Source organism: Schistocerca gregaria, chromosome 7, assembly GCF_023897955.1.
Source record: "Schistocerca gregaria isolate iqSchGreg1 chromosome 7, iqSchGreg1.2, whole genome shotgun sequence".
Classification (NCBI taxonomy): Eukaryota; Metazoa; Arthropoda; class Insecta; order Orthoptera; family Acrididae; genus Schistocerca; species Schistocerca gregaria.
Window position 1 is genome coordinate 345047440 of NC_064926.1, and position 19499 is coordinate 345066938.

The 19499-nt window shown below is 43.0% G+C and overlaps 1 protein-coding gene and 18 non-coding genes across 20 annotated transcripts in view; 18 read left to right on the top strand and 1 right to left on the bottom strand.

The window, feature by feature from the left end:
* Positions 1-19499, bottom strand: part of LOC126282127 (protein mesh) — a 272702-nt gene that overhangs the window by 113089 nt on the left and 140114 nt on the right. The window lies entirely within an intron of this gene.
* Trnas-cga (transfer RNA serine (anticodon CGA)) lies at positions 13756-13830 on the top strand. Its single transcript has one exon. It is a non-coding gene; the product is annotated as a tRNA-Ser (tRNA).
* Trnas-cga (transfer RNA serine (anticodon CGA)) lies at positions 14056-14130 on the top strand. The gene has a single exon. It is a non-coding gene; the product is annotated as a tRNA-Ser (tRNA).
* Positions 14356-14430, top strand: Trnas-uga (transfer RNA serine (anticodon UGA)). The gene has a single exon. It is a non-coding gene; the product is annotated as a tRNA-Ser (tRNA).
* Positions 14656-14730, top strand: Trnas-cga (transfer RNA serine (anticodon CGA)). Its single transcript has one exon. It is a non-coding gene; the product is annotated as a tRNA-Ser (tRNA).
* On the top strand, positions 14956-15030 carry Trnas-cga (transfer RNA serine (anticodon CGA)). Its single transcript has one exon. It is a non-coding gene; the product is annotated as a tRNA-Ser (tRNA).
* On the top strand, positions 15256-15330 carry Trnas-cga (transfer RNA serine (anticodon CGA)). The gene has a single exon. It is a non-coding gene; the product is annotated as a tRNA-Ser (tRNA).
* Trnas-cga (transfer RNA serine (anticodon CGA)) lies at positions 15556-15630 on the top strand. The gene has a single exon. It is a non-coding gene; the product is annotated as a tRNA-Ser (tRNA).
* On the top strand, positions 15856-15930 carry Trnas-cga (transfer RNA serine (anticodon CGA)). The gene has a single exon. It is a non-coding gene; the product is annotated as a tRNA-Ser (tRNA).
* On the top strand, positions 16156-16230 carry Trnas-cga (transfer RNA serine (anticodon CGA)). The gene has a single exon. It is a non-coding gene; the product is annotated as a tRNA-Ser (tRNA).
* Trnas-cga (transfer RNA serine (anticodon CGA)) lies at positions 16456-16530 on the top strand. The gene has a single exon. It is a non-coding gene; the product is annotated as a tRNA-Ser (tRNA).
* Positions 16756-16830, top strand: Trnas-cga (transfer RNA serine (anticodon CGA)). The gene has a single exon. It is a non-coding gene; the product is annotated as a tRNA-Ser (tRNA).
* On the top strand, positions 17056-17130 carry Trnas-cga (transfer RNA serine (anticodon CGA)). The gene has a single exon. It is a non-coding gene; the product is annotated as a tRNA-Ser (tRNA).
* Positions 17356-17430, top strand: Trnas-cga (transfer RNA serine (anticodon CGA)). The gene has a single exon. It is a non-coding gene; the product is annotated as a tRNA-Ser (tRNA).
* Positions 17656-17730, top strand: Trnas-cga (transfer RNA serine (anticodon CGA)). Its single transcript has one exon. It is a non-coding gene; the product is annotated as a tRNA-Ser (tRNA).
* On the top strand, positions 17956-18030 carry Trnas-cga (transfer RNA serine (anticodon CGA)). Its single transcript has one exon. It is a non-coding gene; the product is annotated as a tRNA-Ser (tRNA).
* Positions 18256-18330, top strand: Trnas-cga (transfer RNA serine (anticodon CGA)). Its single transcript has one exon. It is a non-coding gene; the product is annotated as a tRNA-Ser (tRNA).
* Positions 18556-18630, top strand: Trnas-cga (transfer RNA serine (anticodon CGA)). Its single transcript has one exon. It is a non-coding gene; the product is annotated as a tRNA-Ser (tRNA).
* Positions 18856-18930, top strand: Trnas-cga (transfer RNA serine (anticodon CGA)). Its single transcript has one exon. It is a non-coding gene; the product is annotated as a tRNA-Ser (tRNA).

A 19499-nucleotide genomic window follows, 5' to 3' on the forward strand; every position in this document is an offset into this window, starting at 1 on the left:
AGAGTAAAAAATCATAGCTCCTGCAGAAATGATGATGCATTGGAATCATTAGCCATAAAATTCAATGATTATGCTCACAACTGCAGCAAGCATTACATCCAGTAATAAATAACAAAATGCATATTTATTACATCTATCTGGTCACCATGTGAATACAGGAATATGGTTGGGTTGGGATGATTTGGGGGAGGAGACCAAAATGTGAGGTCATCGGCCTCATCAGATTAGGGAAGGATGGTGAAGGAAGTCGGCTGTGCCCTTTCAAAGGAACCATCCCAGCATTTGCCTAAAGCAATTTAGGGAAATCATGGAAAACCTAAATCAGGATTGGCGGACGTGGGATGGAACCGCCGTACTCAGGAATGCGAGTCCAGTGAGCTAACTACTGCGCCACCTTGCTCTACGGATACAGAAATACATTTGTTAAACACAGAGGCTATAAATCAGTGGTCTATTTCTGAATGGAAGGTATGGGAAAAGCAGGAGTTGCCACGTGTATCAGAAAACAATTAATAAATATACTGACTATCTGGCTGCTACAATATGTTGTTACCTTTAACAACAAGGTCTTCACATATTATAACTTATTTCCTTTTTTCTTCTTTAAGTATTGTCCTTGTAGATTTAATTTTATTATCTAAACTATTAATTTCAGATATTATAGAGATGTTTCTTAATTTTTATCATTTTTTATTTTTTTTAAAATTTCACAGTTTTTCTTGTAATATGAAATCAGTCTTTCTTCTCTGTTTGTCCTCACCATTTCATACATCTTCCTTTTCCTTGCATATACAGGGTGTATATGCAGAAAAGGAAAAAAAAGATCCCAGATTTCCCGGTTAAAAATACACTTTCCCCCTGGTGAAAATACACTTTTTCTGTGTTAAGTGACAGTATACTTTTCCTAGGAACTGTAAAACTTATCAATCCTTTGATTAGTTATGATTGTATGCACAGGTGTAGAAAACAAAACTCGGGGAAAAAACACTTGCTGGAAAGATCTTTGATGTGCAGCAACATGTATGCTGTTATTTTTGTATTAAAAAGGTATAAATTCGAATTCCACCAAACACCACTTGTTACTTTTCAAAGCATTATAATAGAGATTGTGATGTGCTTTTGTAAGCCAGTCATAGCTATGTCATGTGATCTCGCCAGCCGATGACGGCAGATATTCAGAACATAGGACAGTGATGTAGTCAGCCAGTTGCAACATCACTTAAGTAGTGCGAACGCACAAATAGGAAAAGTTAATGGTTTAAATTAATTTATGTAGTGTTGCTACAAAAAAGCAAAGATTTCACATATAATATTGCTCTCAAAGATTAATGAGATGCAAGAGAAGCTAAGCTTTTACATATAATGTTGATCTTTTTGTGCATGTCACATTTTAAGATACATTACACAAATGTGCCAGTAAAAGTTTTAGTAATGACATTAATGTCTGATTTTCTGGGCTCGAAATTCCTCAAAATCGTTGTCCTAAAAGGGTTGATTTTTAAATAGAGTCAAATGCTCTGTGATTTAAGAAATTCATCATACATTCTCGAACATAGTTCATCTTGTGCAAAAGAAAATTTACTTTGAAAGTAATGCTTTTCAAATGACCATTTGCAATATTTTCCAACGACCTGTTACAAATAGATTTGTTTCAGCAGTTGCCATAGGGAACCAGGTAACAGGAGTCACCATGTTTGCGCAGCTACGTTGGCGTGGAAGCCCGTATGTTCGTACATGTAAAAGATCTTACATTATGTCACAAAAGAAAGACGACATCAGATGTTACTCCAAAAGCATCGGAACTTCGTGAACCATACTAAAATCATAATTTGGCTTAAAGTACACATTTGTATCTCCAGATTCGGATGTAAATTTTCTTGGAGTACCAGTACTGTATTATCTCATGTTTGGTTCTTCGTTATGGCATAATGCCATATGAGCTAGAAGATGAAAACGTGCACACGAAATGTGGGGAACGGTTGAAACTAGCAAATAGTGAGGAATTAAACACATCCTTTCAAATAAATTGACTGCCTCAGGGGAAAAGATTAAAAGTCAAATTTCTTTAGCAAACTGACAAAAATAACTTCATTGTTCTGCAAGGCCATTAATGCTTGACTGTCAGAGAGATGGAAATAAAATAAATTTTGAAACTAATAACGTATTTCAGCCTTCCATAACTATGTGAATATATTTTCATTCACTTGATAGCTCCTGACCACAGCAATCCGTTTTGTATTCATTAGACGTCAGAGCAACAAACAAAGAGGAAACAACAAAATCACTAAAAGTAATCGCGGGGCACGTGGAGACTACCCACCTCCCCATTACAACTCAGACTGCTCTGGGCCATCACACCAGGACCAAAGATGTTTTTGAACCGGGGAAATATTAGATAGTGACCTAAACCCTTCCCCCCCCCCCGCAACTCTCCCTCTGGCATTTGAGGCAGTAAGCCAAAAATTTAAACTATGTTTATTTTGTAGTGCATATCTTTCTGCAGAGTCTTGTACATAAAAAATATGTGTTTGAGGAAATGTAAGACACGTTACTTGGTCTTAACCCTGCCAACGTGCAGTGCCACACATCTTCACACAACATTCTTCTATCGCACGTCACTGTATTTCACTCTGTGGAATTCAAATGTGTAATATTTTGTAATGGATGCCATTAAACTATCTTCAGGACAGTGGAAATTAAAACGTTCTGTGCTGATTCTCCTGCTCACAGTCGGTCGGTTTGACATCGTGACCCTCTTTCTTTTTTTAAAAAAGAAGAAAAAAAATAAAAACCTCGCAGTTGCTGGATGGTATTATTTGTAACTGGGAGAATAAGTACTCTTCAGAAAATTTGCACTCTTTATTGCCTATTGGCTAATAACTTGTGTTTTCTGTGACATAAAATTAAATCTAGGATGCATAAAACCAGTGAAGACAAGAGACAAGCAAGCAGTACACGTTCCTTCAAGCCTTAAGTCCTAGCATTTTTTCTCTCTTCTTGCTACAGCTTTACATGGCATGCTTTTTCTTTCTGGGAAAGAATCTATTACCTCATCAGAGTTCGTCAAACATTTTGCTGTATGAAGAAAATGAAATGTCATTGTCTAATACTGAAAAAGCTGTTAATACAAATAGAACCCAAGCTTAGTGTCGTTCCTTGATCTGATTATGTGTACTTTGTCACTGTCTGCTAGATAAAATGAAATACGCCTGTCTAAAATTGCATCAATTGTAACACACATCAAATAAATGAGATTGTTTTGGCACAAATAGGTCATTTTTTTAAAATGGCAACATAATTCACGAAGTACGAATATCAAGTGCATATTAGGCATTTATTACAAAATAGTTTCACATTTCATTCATACACTCCAGTCTCAAGCATGAGATCAAAAAGCAGTAGTAAAATTTTGATATAAATTTGGAATCATGGTATTCTTCTATAATTTGTGTGATGTCCCTGTTTTCCTCGTCCTAACAATCAATCTGATCATCACTAATTCTGTAACTATTCCTGTCAGTGTGGAAACTTATTCTTCGATTAACTTCACTAACCCGGTCACAATCACCAGTTTAGTTATCCCGCGTTTATTTTCCGGTTAGGTGTTTTACGTGTTCATACAACACGTTTCCGCACTACTCCCAAAATATAACTTAGGCGGCTGCTAGCCAGGGACTATACAACTGGCCCTTAGTAGTGTAGCGGTCTGGCCAAAAATTTTCTGTCATTTTCTTGGATACACTGAGAAGATAATGCGTAATCTTTCTTACCTGTTATTCCTGTTAGTTGTTTATTTCCACTCTGGTAGTCTGAATCTATTGATTCACTTAGTCACTATAACAACACTTATCATTCACAAACCCAGACAACCACATTTACAAAACAGTGATTGGCATTCACCCGTTTGGCTTTACTCCACTCACGTCATATAGACCTGTCACCTTTTGTCTGGATGATGGTTTATTTAAGATGTGATGGGATTCCCATGGCAAGGACATCACGTACACTGTGCACACATTCAAAAATCAACTTATGATTCATTCGGAAATCAACTTAACACATGTTCAAAAATCAACAGGGACGCGTTTCAAAATCATATGAATAATCGATAGACAAACGTGTGCTGGATGCCATGTGCTTTGTGAAACATTTTTTTTTTCATCAAGATATGAACTTGGACCCCTCCCCCTGTGCTACCCTGGTTTGCCCCTGCCCCCTAGATCAGGGCCTGTTGCGCATGCGTGAATCTGGCAGCTTGTGCATGCCTGTAAAAGTTTTCTGGGTAGTATCTGGCTGCTTGCTGCAACTGCTTATACAGCTAACAGCCACACTTCTGTGGGCAGAAGTGGGAGACTCAACTGCACATGTGCATGAGCCCGCTCACAACTGCTCAAGCAAATCTAATGTAAACAATGATGACGTCATGCTCATCAGAGGCAATTTCAATGAAAAGTTCCCGGAATTCTAAAAAATTCTTGGATTTTTCCCGGTTTTCTCCCAAATGAAAAAATTCCCAGGTTTTTCCCATATCTCCTGGCTGTCCCGGCATGAATGCACTCTGATATATAGTATTTTTACCCTTTTGTTATCCAAGGCTTTATTGGTGTCATCTTAGTGGCATCCTTTACTGTGTCCTTGAAAAACTGATCTTCCAAAGCTCAGAGAAATCCAGTTACAAACATGATTAATTTGGAATTGACATCTGTCCCATTATACATATCCCTCTGGTCATGACCTATGAAGCCACTTTGAAACTTTCTATTGTCTGCTGATTAATTACACTAACTGTTATTGATATTACACCTTTATTATAATCTCATGTCATTTGGTATGGCTGGTCGTGCATTAGAGTCACAGGGGCCATTCACTAATGGATAAACATTTATATGGGTTGGTCAGAAATGGTCTGAAAAGCTCATAATGATTTTGCAGAGGATGCTGTGCTGAGGGAAAAAAAACTGATGTAGTACACTATTTCTGAGTTGTTTATCATTGAAGTTAGCCAATCAGGTCAGCACGCATGCAAATTCAAGCAGCCTGCTAGACACAGTGTCACCAAATATGTTCTTCATTTGGTTTTCTGAAACTAAATAAACATAGCTTTTCCTTAGCTAAATTAAATTTATCGCGTCTGAAAAAGGCACTGACAATGATCATTTGAACCATGGATTACTCATGGGCACATTGATGTCTGTGCAGTATGCATTTTAGCATATGCAAGTGCTTGAATTTATGTGTACAATCACCTGACTTGCTAACTTCAATTCGATGTTAATTAACTCAGAAATGGTGCAACATAATGAATTTTTTTCTGAACAATTATTACTCAGGACAAGCTCCTCTGCTACTCCTTTACAAGTTTTTCAGACTATTTCTAACCATCATGTATAATATATTGTGTGTTCACCAACAAACACATTGCCTGTGAGAGTTGTGTTTTTTTTTAATTGCATAATACAACTTTATGCTGTACTCTGGGTTAAGCCATTAGCAGTAAACCAGTTGTAAGCATGCTCTGATAATCCTCAGCTGCAATTGTTATGGGTGTATTTGAGCTCTTTATCAATACATTTGCTTTATTAGCAAACATTACAGTTTTTGAAAGGTCCTCCAGTGTCACGGGTAAACCATTTACTTAGGCAAAGAACAAGAATGAGCCAAGCACCGAATCTTGTGCACCGTAGTTAACGTTTCTCTACTTTTAGTTGAATCTTATTCCTGCTTATCATTCATTAATGTGACACTGTGTTTTCTATTTGGATGTGACTCCATTTATAGAAGGGGAAGACCTTTAATGGAATGTGATGCAAAACTTTGCTTGCTCGCTTGTATTAGTTTACCCTAGCAGAATTTTGTTACCCACAAAATAAAAGGGCATTGGCAAGATCACAGAAAATGCCAACAGGGTCGTTTTTGTTGCTCAGTTCTCCTACAAATGAGTTCTTGATATCATATATTGCATTCTCAATAAAGAAGCCTTTATGAAAGCCAAACAGATCTGTTGCTAAGACGGTTTTTTTTTTTTTCAAAAATATGGTTTGATGTTATGTTGTAAACTACTTTTTCAAACATTTTTGAGAACACAAGAAGAAAGGCATAGGGTCTATGATTAGAAGTTAGTTGCTTATCTCCACTTTAGTATGTCTGTGTTACTACTTCAGTTTTCAAGAAATACACCTCGGCTCATTGATGATGTACAAAAGGTATCTGAAGGGTGGCGCTACCAAGTTAACACAGTATTTTAGTGCTTTGGCTGAGACAGCAAGTACAGCCACAAGAGTAACAACTTTTTAATGACTTACTGATTTTTTATGATCTTACTATCACATGAATTAGAAAAACAGATGTCTCCTGTTCTAGGAATTTTGATTTTTTTATGCATTGTATTTGTTCTTTGTCTTTTTGATGATATGCTGAAGAATCTTACTATACTGTTTGTAGTGGATTTTTTAATCTTGCTTAGAGCAAGTGAATTGCATTATATACAGATCTGTCTTCCTAGTACAAGATATTTTCATCTCAGATGTCAGCCACACATTTTCTCAGTTCCTATTCAAAAGTCCTTAACCTTTTCCAAAGGAAAACTGGTTTAATCGGGACCTTTGCCTTTGGTGGACAAGTGCTCTAGCAACTGAGCTACCCAAGCATGACTCACGACCCCTCCTCACTGCTCTACTTCTGCCAGTACCTTGTCTCCTGTCTTCCAAAGTTCACAGAAGCTCTCCTGCAAAACTTGCAGAACAAGCACTCCTGGAGGAAAGGATACTGTGGAGACACGACTTTGCCACAGCCTTGGGCATGTTTCCAGAATGAGATTTTCACTCTGCAGCAGAGTGTGTGCTGATATGAAATTTTGTGGCAGATTCTGATTTCGAGCCTCAGTCCGCCACACAGTTTTAATTTGCTAGGAAGTTTCATATCTGCACACACTCTGCTGCAGACTGGAAATCTCTTTATAGAAACATTAATTCTATTACTTTCCTAATAACAAATTATTTTTCAGAAAATCAGACATTAATGTCATTATTAAAAATTTTACTGGCACATTTGTGTAATGTATCTTAAAATGTGACATGCACAAAAAGATCAACATTATATGTAAAATCTTAGCCTCTCTTGCATCTTATTAATCTTTGAGAGCAATATTATATGTGAAATCTTTGCTTTTTTGTAGCAACACTACATAAATTAATTTAAACCATTAACTTTTCCTATTTGTGCGTTTGCACTACTTAAGTGATGTTGTAACTGGCTGACTACATCACTGTCCTATTCTCTGAATATCTGCCGTCATCGGCTGGCGAGATCACATGACATAGCTATGACTGGCTTACAAAAGCACATCACAATCTCTATTATAAAGCTCTGAAAAGTAACAAGTGGTGTTTGGTGGAATTCCAGCAAGGAGGCACCCCTTCAGTCAGGTTTACCTATGAAAGGAAAGGAAAATTTCACAGGGCTTTAAATACTGATTCAGTTTCAAATCTCAATACTCATATCTACTACTTTGTCAAAATATAATTTTATAATAAACTTGAAAATTACCTTGCATATGTTTGCGGTAATGTGTTCTTTTACTGAGAACAAGTACAGGGTGCAGATAAAATTCTTCATGGAAAAAAGATTGTTATAAAAATTTTGTAGTTTTTACTTAACTTGTTATCTTGGTTTAATATATTTCGATGTCTTTCTTTGCTCTGTACATAAAAGAACTAGTTGCAGGCACTTTATCTATCACACAGAACATTTAATTCTAATCTTTTGGCATAACACAGTTTCAGCATTCAAAAATGTCTGAACTTCAGAATTAGACATTACACACTCAGAACTGCAACTTCCTGTCAGCTTCATACAACAACCTTCAGCTAATTAGAACAAAGACTATACAGGGTGATTGTAATTAAACTTGCATACATGAGATGGCCCCCATGAAAAACAAGTGATTGTAGGACACTGAGACTTTGTGGAAAAACTTGTTAGGATGTGCAGAATAGAAGTAATGAATCGACCATTGAAAGGAACACATTTTAATTTCCAAATGAGAGGGTAACTTTAGATTCTGGGATTCAAACGTTCCTCAGTCCGATGATCATCTGCACCCATGACAGCCAGGAACTGCACTAGATATACCACTTCACAATTGTTCACAGCAGTTTTTGAGTGGTGGACCATGGTACATTCAGCTGTCATGACACAGCTCAGGCTGTATTTGTAGATCACACATCGCGTTCAGTATTCTCAGCCATCACAACATTAACTTCTTCAACAATTTGTGGCACAGTTGACTGAAGACCCCTCCCAGGAGCAATACCCAAATCATGAGTTAATTAGAACTGTCGAATCATGCTCTTCAACCTCCATGCAGTAAAAGAACCTCTCCATATCCCTTTAATGCATCGATACTCACAAAGTGCAGCAGCACTGTTTTGGTAAAACAGCTTTGTGAGTAAAGTCCTGTTAACTGTCTGCAACTGTAATGCACACTTATGCTTTTGTTTCAACTCTGTATTGCCCAAACTCTTTGCCTTTACATATGTCTGCTTGTGTCTGTATATGTGCGGATGGATATGTGTGTGTGTGCGAATGTATACGTGTCCTTTTCTCCCCCTAAGGAAAGTCTTTCTGCTCCCAGGATTGGAATGACTCCTTACCCTTTCCCTTAAAACCCACATCCTTTTGTCTTTCCCTCTCCTTCCCTCTTTCCTGATGAAGCAACCTTAGGTTGCGAAAGCTCGAATTTTGTGTGTGTGTGTGTGTGTGTGTGTGTTTGTGTTTGTTTGTGTGTCTATCAACATACCAACACTTTTGTTTGGTAAGTTAGATTATCTTTGTTTTCAGATATATTTTTCCCATGTGGAATGTTTCCCTCTATTATATTCAATTTATTTTTTTTATGCTTACAACACTTCGTGTTGAGAGCCTGTAGACCATTGGAACTGTGATCCTGCATGTTTTCAAGTCTAAGGAAGTAATCACTCAAAAAGCTGTCAAATTCAGTATCACTGAGATCTGTGGTCTGCGATTTTATTCCTAATTTTGAGTATATAACCACTATCCTTTCCTCATATTATGCCTACAGTAATTTGATATTAAATTCTGTTCATCTAGGTGCGTATGTTCAGTTTCTGATACTTCTAGATAACATTTTTTTATGCATAATACATCTATATAAATGCCTTTAGATTTTTCATTGTCGTGTACTGATATGAGAAGTTCATTTTTCTTACTGAACAAGCTTCTTATGTTTTGAGAGAAAGTCAAAATGTATTATTGATGTTAAGCTTTATATTTCCCAAGCTACCATTTTTTGTTTCTTCATTTATGTCTTTAGTTACTTGGCAGCCCTACTTTTCATAAACATCTATAACACTACACAAATAAAATGGTGAATTGTTCCAGTTGCAGGTTGCCTATCTGACAGTTTAGAGGGTTAACAAATATTTGAATTTCAGTATAACAGTAATGGAAATTCCTTGATGAAGCAGTACTTAAAATAAGTCAAAGGCAACCAGTCTCCTATAGTGGACTAACATGGAGTGCAGAAATGCATAACAGAAAACAGGATTCATACTAGTTTTCAAGAACTAGTTATTTTTCCAACAATCGTACATACATTCACACACACAACCACACAGACACCCCAACGTACACTCCCTTGCTTTTCAATATTTCACGTATTGACAGAATCTGAAAATTTTAAGTGCTCTATAATAATCAATTCAATAAGAGGTAAAATCTTACCTGGGAGGTTCAATGCAGTAAGGCAAGTACTGCAGTGAGAAATTCTGTTTATGGCTCAATGCACCATAACTCACAGTGCACAAATTACCTGGACTAAATTCATCCAGTATTGAAGAATGAGAGCACTTAGCGACTTCAAACCAATTTTACATGTAATAATAAAATCTTTTCAAAAACATTTTCATTCTGACATTCTCCACAAAATAAAGGAAGGAAAATAGTTTATTGCTCTCTGCATTTATGCTACTCATGCAGTATAATTTCAGTGTCAGGCAAGACATTTTCATTTCTTATTTCTTTACTACTAACTCTACTGCCAACATATTTTGCATACATTATCTGCTTATATCACTGAATGTACGTGCAAGATGAAATCACTGTATGACACACAGCTCAGGAGGTATGATGTCATAAACATAGAAAATACTATGAGCAAACAGATGGGTTAGCTATGTGTTTCATGCTACCATCAACGATGACCAATATGCAAATACTCTTCTCGGGTTTGCCGCCGGATTGTATTGTGTAACTCGCACAATATTTCGGCGATGCAACTGCTCGACATCATCAGGTGGTGGTAGCTGCTGTTATCACTGCTGCAAGGTGCTACTGATGATAATCGCACGGCGGCGACAGAATTTATCATGCCGGGAGCAGGCAATACGCGTGCGCAGGAAGACGCTTGTAGTTGGAGGAAAGCGGCGCTCCTGGTGCCCCCTGCTAGGAGCCGCAGAAAGGCCATCCGTGCGTGCGCTGTGGGCAATGACTGTGCTGCCGGACGCTCCTGTGGTTAAAGTCCGAACTAAACCTCAGTTGCGCGTTTCGTCACTTGACGGATCGGAAGTTCTTGTTTCCCTTTTTTTCGATTTAATGGCAGCCAGTGCTGGATTCCAGGCGGCGCTTAGTTGAAACCCTGCATCCCTGTTGATAAGATTGTCCGCTGTACGGATATGTATGGCCTCCTTAACAACACAGTCCCAGAAAGATGACGCTGGGGATAAAATTTCCATCTGTTCGTACAGCATACAATGTCCTGTGTCCAGGCAATGCTCCGCTACCGCTGATTTATCAGGTTGCCCCAGGCGTGTGTGACGATGGTGTTCAACACAACGTTCTTGCACGGTTTGGCATGTCTGTCCAATGTAAGATTTTCCACATTGGCATGGGATTTTATACACACCACGTTTCCTAAGGCCAAGATCGTCTTTGACCGAGCACAATAAATTCCTCAACTTTGCTGGTGACCGAAATACACACTTGATATCGTGCTTTTTGAGGATTCTTTCTATTCTCGAAGACATGCCGCCAAAATAGGGCAAGAACGCTGTTGCAGTGGGTGCCTCCTCATCTTCATTTACATCCCTGCTTAGAATTTGCTTCGAACGGAATGCATAGCATACCTGCCTATTGGAATAGCCATTCTGTTGGAATACCATTCTCAGGTGTTGTAGCTCACCAGGTAGACTGTCGGCATCTGAGACTACATGTGCTCTATGCACCAAAGAGCGAAGGACACTACTGCGTTGCGCAGGGTGATGGCAACTTGTCACCTGCAAATATAGCTCCGTATGAGTTGATTTGTGGTAGACGCTGTAACCCAGTGTACCATCCGCTTTTCTCCTGACTGAGACATCGAGGAATGGTAAGGTGCCATCCTTTTCCACTTCCATGGTGAACTTAATGTTGGGATGGAGCGAGTTCAGATGCCGAAGAAACACAGGTAATGTCTCCATTCCATGGGGCCACACCACAAAGGTATCGTCTACATACCGCCAGAAACAAGAAGGTTTGAGACTTGCCGACTGCAGTGCTTTTTCCTCAAAGTCTTCCATAAAATAGTTGGCCACCATGGGAGACAGAGGACTTCCCATGGCAACACCGTCCACTTGTTCAAAATACTGGTCATTGAATAAGAAATAAGTTGAGGTAAGCACATGTTTAAATAATGCCACCATGTCTCTCTCAAACTGGTTGCTGATAAGCTCTAACGAATCCTGCAGAGGTACTTTCGTAAACAAAGATATAACGTCAAAACTAACTAAAATATCCAGCGCTTATAGCTTAAGTGTCTTCAGGCGTCCTATGAAGTCCTCTGAATTCCGGATGTGGTGATCACACTTGCCTACGAGAGGACCCAACAGTGTAGCAAGATGTTTGGCCAGAAAATAAGTGGGAGCTCCAATGTTGCTCACAATTGGCCGAAGTGGTGTTCCATCCTTGTGTATCTTGGGTAGGCCGTAGAGTCTTGGGGGGACTGCAGCCTGTTGGCGTAGACTTTTGGTCACTTTAGAAGGAATGGAACTCTTCTTGAGAAGATCTAATGTTTTTCTCTGGATTTTGCGAGTGGGATCCTCTCTTAGCTTGCGATATGACCAATATCTTTATGGAGGCTTTTGAAGAAGCCCTGGAGTCACTCATCTATAAGCCCTTGTGCAAAAACTTATGCATGGGAGTCCAGCAACTGAACTGCAGCACTTACAGGCTGTGTTCCACATGAACAATTACAGCAACTGCTAGATACGTCATGCATTAAGACTAAAGAAGTTGAGACCATTGTGTGCTGGAGATGAGGAGAAACCTACTGTGATGGGGATTATCCCATACATCAGAAAATTATCAGCAAAAATTGGAAGAATATAGTGGAAACATAATTTCAAGGGCATCTTCAACCCACCAGCCAAGATGAAAGAGTTATTGGGATCAGTCAAGAAGACCTGTGACTCCAAAAACTGGGAGTCTACCACGTCCCTTGCCAGTGCAGGAAAATGTGTGTTCAACAGACTATCTGGATTTTACAGACTGTACAGCACGGATACACAGAGTATAAATGCCAAACAAACAACTAGTAACCATCAAAGTCCACTGTGGCAGAGCACTGCATCCCCCATGGCCATGCCATGAATTACTATGGCACCAAGTTGTTGCAACAGTCCAACACCTTCATGGCAAAATTAGAATATGCCATATCGATCTGACAATATGACAAACTAATAAATAAAGACAGCAGCTTTTAATTATGCATGACCTGGGACCCAATCTTGAGCTTAATCAAAGTACAGCAGCAACCTATGAGTGAATTCACTCTCTTGTTGGCAACCGAAGGGGATACAGATGCAATATCATCATGTCAGAGAGACCTGCGCTCTACCAACTGAGCTACCGAAGCACGACTCACGCCCGGTACTCACAGCTTTACTTCTGCCAGTATCCGTCTCCTACCTTCCAAACTTTACAGAAGCTCTTCTGCGAAACATGCAGAACTAGCACTCCTGAAAGAAAGGATACTGTGGAGACATGGCTTAGCCACAGCCTGGGGGATGTTTCCAGAATGAGATTTTCACTCTGCAGCGGAGTGTGCGCTGATATGAAACTTCCTGGCAGATTAAAACTGTGTGCCCGACCGAGACTCGAACTCAGGACCTTTGCCTTTCGCGGGCAAGCGCTCTACCAACTGAGCTACCGAAGCACGACTCACGCCCGGTACTCACAGCTTTACTTCTGCCAGTATCCGTCTCCTACCTTCCAAACTTTACAGAAGCTCTTCTGCGAAACATGCAGAACTAGCACTCCTGAAAGAAAGGATACTGTGGAGACATGGCTTAGCCACAGCCTGGGGGATGTTTCCAGAATGAGATTTTCACTCTGGAGCGGAGTGTGCGCTGATATGAAACTTCCTGGCAGATTAAAACTGTGTGCCCGACCGGGCGTGAGTCGTGCTTCGGTAGCTCAGTTGGTAGAGCGCTTGCCCGCGAAAGGCAAAGGTCCTGAGTTCGAGTCTCGGTCGGGCACACAGTTTTAATCTGCCAGGAAGTTTCATATCAGCGCACACTCCGCTGCAGAGTGAAAATCTCATTCTGGAAACATCCCCCAGGCTGTGGCTAAGCCATGTCTCCACAGTATCCTTTCTTTCAGGAGTGCTAGTTCTGCATGTTTCGCAGAAGAGCTTCTGTAAAGTTTGGAAGGTAGGAGACGGATACTGGCAGAAGTAAAGCTGTGAGTACCGGGCGTGAGTCGTGCTTCGGTAGCTCAGTTGGTAGAGCGCTTGCCCGCGAAAGGCAAAGGTCCCGAGTTCGAGTCTCGGTCGGGCACACAGTTTTAATCTGCCAGGAAGTTTCATATCAGCGCACACTCCGCTGCAGAGTGAAAATCTCATTCTGGAAACATCCCCCAGGCTGTGGCTAAGCCATGTCTCCACAGTATCCTTTCTTTCAGGAGTGCTAGTTCTGCATGTTTCGCAGAAGAGCTTCTGTAAAGTTTGGAAGGTAGGAGACGGATACTGGCAGAAGTAAAGCTGTGAGTACCGGGCGTGAGTCGTGCTTCGGTAGCTCAGTTGGTAGAGCGCTTGCCCGCGAAAGGCAAAGGTCCCGAGTTCGAGTCTCGGTCGGGCACACAGTTTTAATCTGCCAGGAAGTTTCATATCAGCGCACACTCCGCTGCAGAGTGAAAATCTCATTCTGGAAACATCCCCCAGGCTGTGGCTAAGCCATGTCTCCACAGTATCCTTTCTTTCAGGAGTGCTAGTTCTGCATGTTTCGCAGAAGAGCTTCTGTAAAGTTTGGAAGGTAGGAGACGGATACTGGCAGAAGTAAAGCTGTGAGTACCGGGCGTGAGTCGTGCTTCGGTAGCTCAGTTGGTAGAGCGCTTGCCCGTGAAAGGCAAAGGTCCCGAGTTCGAGTCTCGGTCGGGCACACAGTTTTAATCTGCCAGGAAGTTTCATATCAGCGCACACTCCGCTGCAGAGTGAAAATCTCATTCTGGAAACATCCCCCAGGCTGTGGCTAAGCCATGTCTCCACAGTATCCTTTCTTTCAGGAGTGCTAGTTCTGCATGTTTCGCAGAAGAGCTTCTGTAAAGTTTGGAAGGTAGGAGACGGATACTGGCAGAAGTAAAGCTGTGAGTACCGGGCGTGAGTCGTGCTTCGGTAGCTCAGTTGGTAGAGCGCTTGCCCGCGAAAGGCAAAGGTCCCGAGTTCGAGTCTCGGTCGGGCACACAGTTTTAATCTGCCAGGAAGTTTCATATCAGCGCACACTCCGCTGCAGAGTGAAAATCTCATTCTGGAAACATCCCCCAGGCTGTGGCTAAGCCATGTCTCCACAGTATCCTTTCTTTCAGGAGTGCTAGTTCTGCATGTTTCGCAGAAGAGCTTCTGTAAAGTTTGGAAGGTAGGAGACGGATACTGGCAGAAGTAAAGCTGTGAGTACCGGGCGTGAGTCGTGCTTCGGTAGCTCAGTTGGTAGAGCGCTTGCCCGCGAAAGGCAAAGGTCCCGAGTTCGAGTCTCGGTCGGGCACACAGTTTTAATCTGCCAGGAAGTTTCATATCAGCGCACACTCCGCTGCAGAGTGAAAATCTCATTCTGGAAACATCCCCCAGGCTGTGGCTAAGCCATGTCTCCACAGTATCCTTTCTTTCAGGAGTGCTAGTTCTGCATGTTTCGCAGAAGAGCTTCTGTAAAGTTTGGAAGGTAGGAGACGGATACTGGCAGAAGTAAAGCTGTGAGTACCGGGCGTGAGTCGTGCTTCGGTAGCTCAGTTGGTAGAGCGCTTGCCCGCGAAAGGCAAAGGTCCCGAGTTCGAGTCTCGGTCGGGCACACAGTTTTAATCTGCCAGGAAGTTTCATATCAGCGCACACTCCGCTGCAGAGTGAAAATCTCATTCTGGAAACATCCCCCAGGCTGTGGCTAAGCCATGTCTCCACAGTATCCTTTCTTTCAGGAGTGCTAGTTCTGCATGTTTCGCAGAAGAGCTTCTGTAAAGTTTGGAAGGTAGGAGACGGATACTGGCAGAAGTAAAGCTGTGAGTACCGGGCGTGAGTCGTGCTTCGGTAGCTCAGTTGGTAGAGCGCTTGCCCGCGAAAGGCAAAGGTCCCGAGTTCGAGTCTCGGTCGGGCACACAGTTTTAATCTGCCAGGAAGTTTCATATCAGCGCACACTCCGCTGCAGAGTGAAAATCTCATTCTGGAAACATCCCCCAGGCTGTGGCTAAGCCATGTCTCCACAGTATCCTTTCTTTCAGGAGTGCTAGTTCTGCATGTTTCGCAGAAGAGCTTCTGTAAAGTTTGGAAGGTAGGAGACGGATACTGGCAGAAGTAAAGCTGTGAGTACCGGGCGTGAGTCGTGCTTCGGTAGCTCAGTTGGTAGAGCGCTTGCCCGCGAAAGGCAAAGGTCCCGAGTTCGAGTCTCGGTCGGGCACACAGTTTTAATCTGCCAGGAAGTTTCATATCAGCGCACACTCCGCTGCAGAGTGAAAATCTCATTCTGGAAACATCCCCCAGGCTGTGGCTAAGCCATGTCTCCACAGTATCCTTTCTTTCAGGAGTGCTAGTTCTGCATGTTTCGCAGAAGAGCTTCTGTAAAGTTTGGAAGGTAGGAGACGGATACTGGCAGAAGTAAAGCTGTGAGTACCGGGCGTGAGTCGTGCTTCGGTAGCTCAGTTGGTAGAGCGCTTGCCCGCGAAAGGCAAAGGTCCCGAGTTCGAGTCTCGGTCGGGCACACAGTTTTAATCTGCCAGGAAGTTTCATATCAGCGCACACTCCGCTGCAGAGTGAAAATCTCATTCTGGAAACATCCCCCAGGCTGTGGCTAAGCCATGTCTCCACAGTATCCTTTCTTTCAGGAGTGCTAGTTCTGCATGTTTCGCAGAAGAGCTTCTGTAAAGTTTGGAAGGTAGGAGACGGATACTGGCAGAAGTAAAGCTGTGAGTACCGGGCGTGAGTCGTGCTTCGGTAGCTCAGTTGGTAGAGCGCTTGCCCGCGAAAGGCAAAGGTCCCGAGTTCGAGTCTCGGTCGGGCACACAGTTTTAATCTGCCAGGAAGTTTCATATCAGCGCACACTCCGCTGCAGAGTGAAAATCTCATTCTGGAAACATCCCCCAGGCTGTGGCTAAGCCATGTCTCCACAGTATCCTTTCTTTCAGGAGTGCTAGTTCTGCATGTTTCGCAGAAGAGCTTCTGTAAAGTTTGGAAGGTAGGAGACGGATACTGGCAGAAGTAAAGCTGTGAGTACCGGGCGTGAGTCGTGCTTCGGTAGCTCAGTTGGTAGAGCGCTTGCCCGCGAAAGGCAAAGGTCCCGAGTTCGAGTCTCGGTCGGGCACACAGTTTTAATCTGCCAGGAAGTTTCATATCAGCGCACACTCCGCTGCAGAGTGAAAATCTCATTCTGGAAACATCCCCCAGGCTGTGGCTAAGCCATGTCTCCACAGTATCCTTTCTTTCAGGAGTGCTAGTTCTGCATGTTTCGCAGAAGAGCTTCTGTAAAGTTTGGAAGGTAGGAGACGGATACTGGCAGAAGTAAAGCTGTGAGTACCGGGCGTGAGTCGTGCTTCGGTAGCTCAGTTGGTAGAGCGCTTGCCCGCGAAAGGCAAAGGTCCCGAGTTCGAGTCTCGGTCGGGCACACAGTTTTAATCTGCCAGGAAGTTTCATATCAGCGCACACTCCGCTGCAGAGTGAAAATCTCATTCTGGAAACATCCCCCAGGCTGTGGCTAAGCCATGTCTCCACAGTATCCTTTCTTTCAGGAGTGCTAGTTCTGCATGTTTTGCAGAAGAGCTTCTGTAAAGTTTGGAAGGTAGGAGACGGATACTGGCAGAAGTAAAGCTGTGAGTACCGGGCGTGAGTCGTGCTTCGGTAGCTCAGTTGGTAGAGCGCTTGCCCGCGAAAGGCAAAGGTCCCGAGTTCGAGTCTCGGTCGGGCACACAGTTTTAATCTGCCAGGAAGTTTCATATCAGCGCACACTCCGCTGCAGAGTGAAAATCTCATTCTGGAAACATCCCCCAGGCTGTGGCTAAGCCATGTCTCCACAGTATCCTTTCTTTCAGGAGTGCTAGTTCTGCATGTTTCGCAGAAGAGCTTCTGTAAAGTTTGGAAGGTAGGAGACGGATACTGGCAGAAGTAAAGCTGTGAGTACCGGGCGTGAGTCGTGCTTCGGTAGCTCAGTTGGTAGAGCGCTTGCCCGCGAAAGGCAAAGGTCCCGAGTTCGAGTCTCGGTCGGGCACACAGTTTTAATCTGCCAGGAAGTTTCATATCAGCGCACACTCCGCTGCAGAGTGAAAATCTCATTCTGGAAACATCCCCCAGGCTGTGGCTAAGCCATGTCTCCACAGTATCCTTTCTTTCAGGAGTGCTAGTTCTGCATGTTTCGCAGAAGAGCTTCTGTAAAGTTTGGAAGGTAGGAGACGGATACTGGCAGAAGTAAAGCTGTGAGTACCGGGCGTGAGTCGTGCTTCGGTAGCTCAGTTGGTAGAGCGCTTGCCCGCGAAAGGCAAAGGTCCCGAGTTCGAGTCTCGGTCGGGCACACAGTTTTAATCTGCCAGGAAGTTTCATATCAGCGCACACTCCGCTGCAGAGTGAAAATCTCATTCTGGAAACATCCCCCAGGCTGTGGCTAAGCCATGTCTCCACAGTATCCTTTCTTTCAGGAGTGCTAGTTCTGCATGTTTCGCAGAAGAGCTTCTGTAAAGTTTGGAAGGTAGGAGACGGATACTGGCAGAAGTAAAGCTGTGAGTACCGGGCGTGAGTCGTGCTTCGGTAGCTCAGTTGGTAGAGCGCTTGCCCGCGAAAGGCAAAGGTCCCGAGTTCGAGTCTCGGTCGGGCACACAGTTTTAATCTGCCAGGAAGTTTCATATCAGCGCACACTCCGCTGCAGAGTGAAAATCTCATTCTGGAAACATCCCCCAGGCTGTGGCTAAGCCATGTCTCCACAGTATCCTTTCTTTCAGGAGTGCTAGTTCTGCATGTTTCGCAGAAGAGCTTCTGTAAAGTTTGGAAGGTAGGAGACGGATACTGGCAGAAGTAAAGCTGTGAGTACCGGGCGTGAGTCGTGCTTCGGTAGCTCAGTTGGTAGAGCGCTTGCCCGCGAAAGGCAAAGGTCCCGAGTTCGAGTCTCGGTCGGGCACACAGTTTTAATCTGCCAGGAAGTTTCATATCAGCGCACACTCCGCTGCAGAGTGAAAATCTCATTCTGGAAACATCCCCCAGGCTGTGGCTAAGCCATGTCTCCACAGTATCCTTTCTTTCAGGAGTGCTAGTTCTGCATGTTTCGCAGAAGAGCTTCTGTAAAGTTTGGAAGGTAGGAGACGGATACTGGCAGAAGTAAAGCTGTGAGTACCGGGCGTGAGTCGTGCTTCGGTAGCTCAGTTGGTAGAGCGCTTGCCCGCGAAAGGCAAAGGTCCCGAGTTCGAGTCTCGGTCGGGCACACAGTTTTAATCTGCCAGGAAGTTTCATATCAGCGCACACTCCGCTGCAGAGTGAAAATCTCATTCTGGAAACATCCCCCAGGCTGTGGCTAAGCCATGTCTCCACAGTATCCTTTCTTTCAGGAGTGCTAGTTCTGCATGTTTCGCAGAAGAGCTTCTGTAAAGTTTGGAAGGTAGGAGACGGATACTGGCAGAAGTAAAGCTGTGAGTACCGGGCGTGAGTCGTGCTTCGGTAGCTCAGTTGGTAGAGCGCTTGCCCGCGAAAGGCAAAGGTCCCAAGTTCGAGTCTCGGTCAGGCACACAGTTTTAATCTGCCAGGAAGTTTCATATCAGCGCACACTCCGCTGCAGAGTGAAAATCTCATTCTGGAAACATCTCCATTCTATCACCCGGCTGTCTCCACACCACTGCCTGGTCCACACCACGCTTGCACTGTGACCAAGCTATGCCATAACCTGACTCTCGACAATGTGCTGTCGCAGTGAGTGACAAATTAGTTGAAAGTTTAGATTCAAAATTGGAAAATGTAAAATCTAACCTAGATGAAGTATAAAATCTGAGACTGGCAG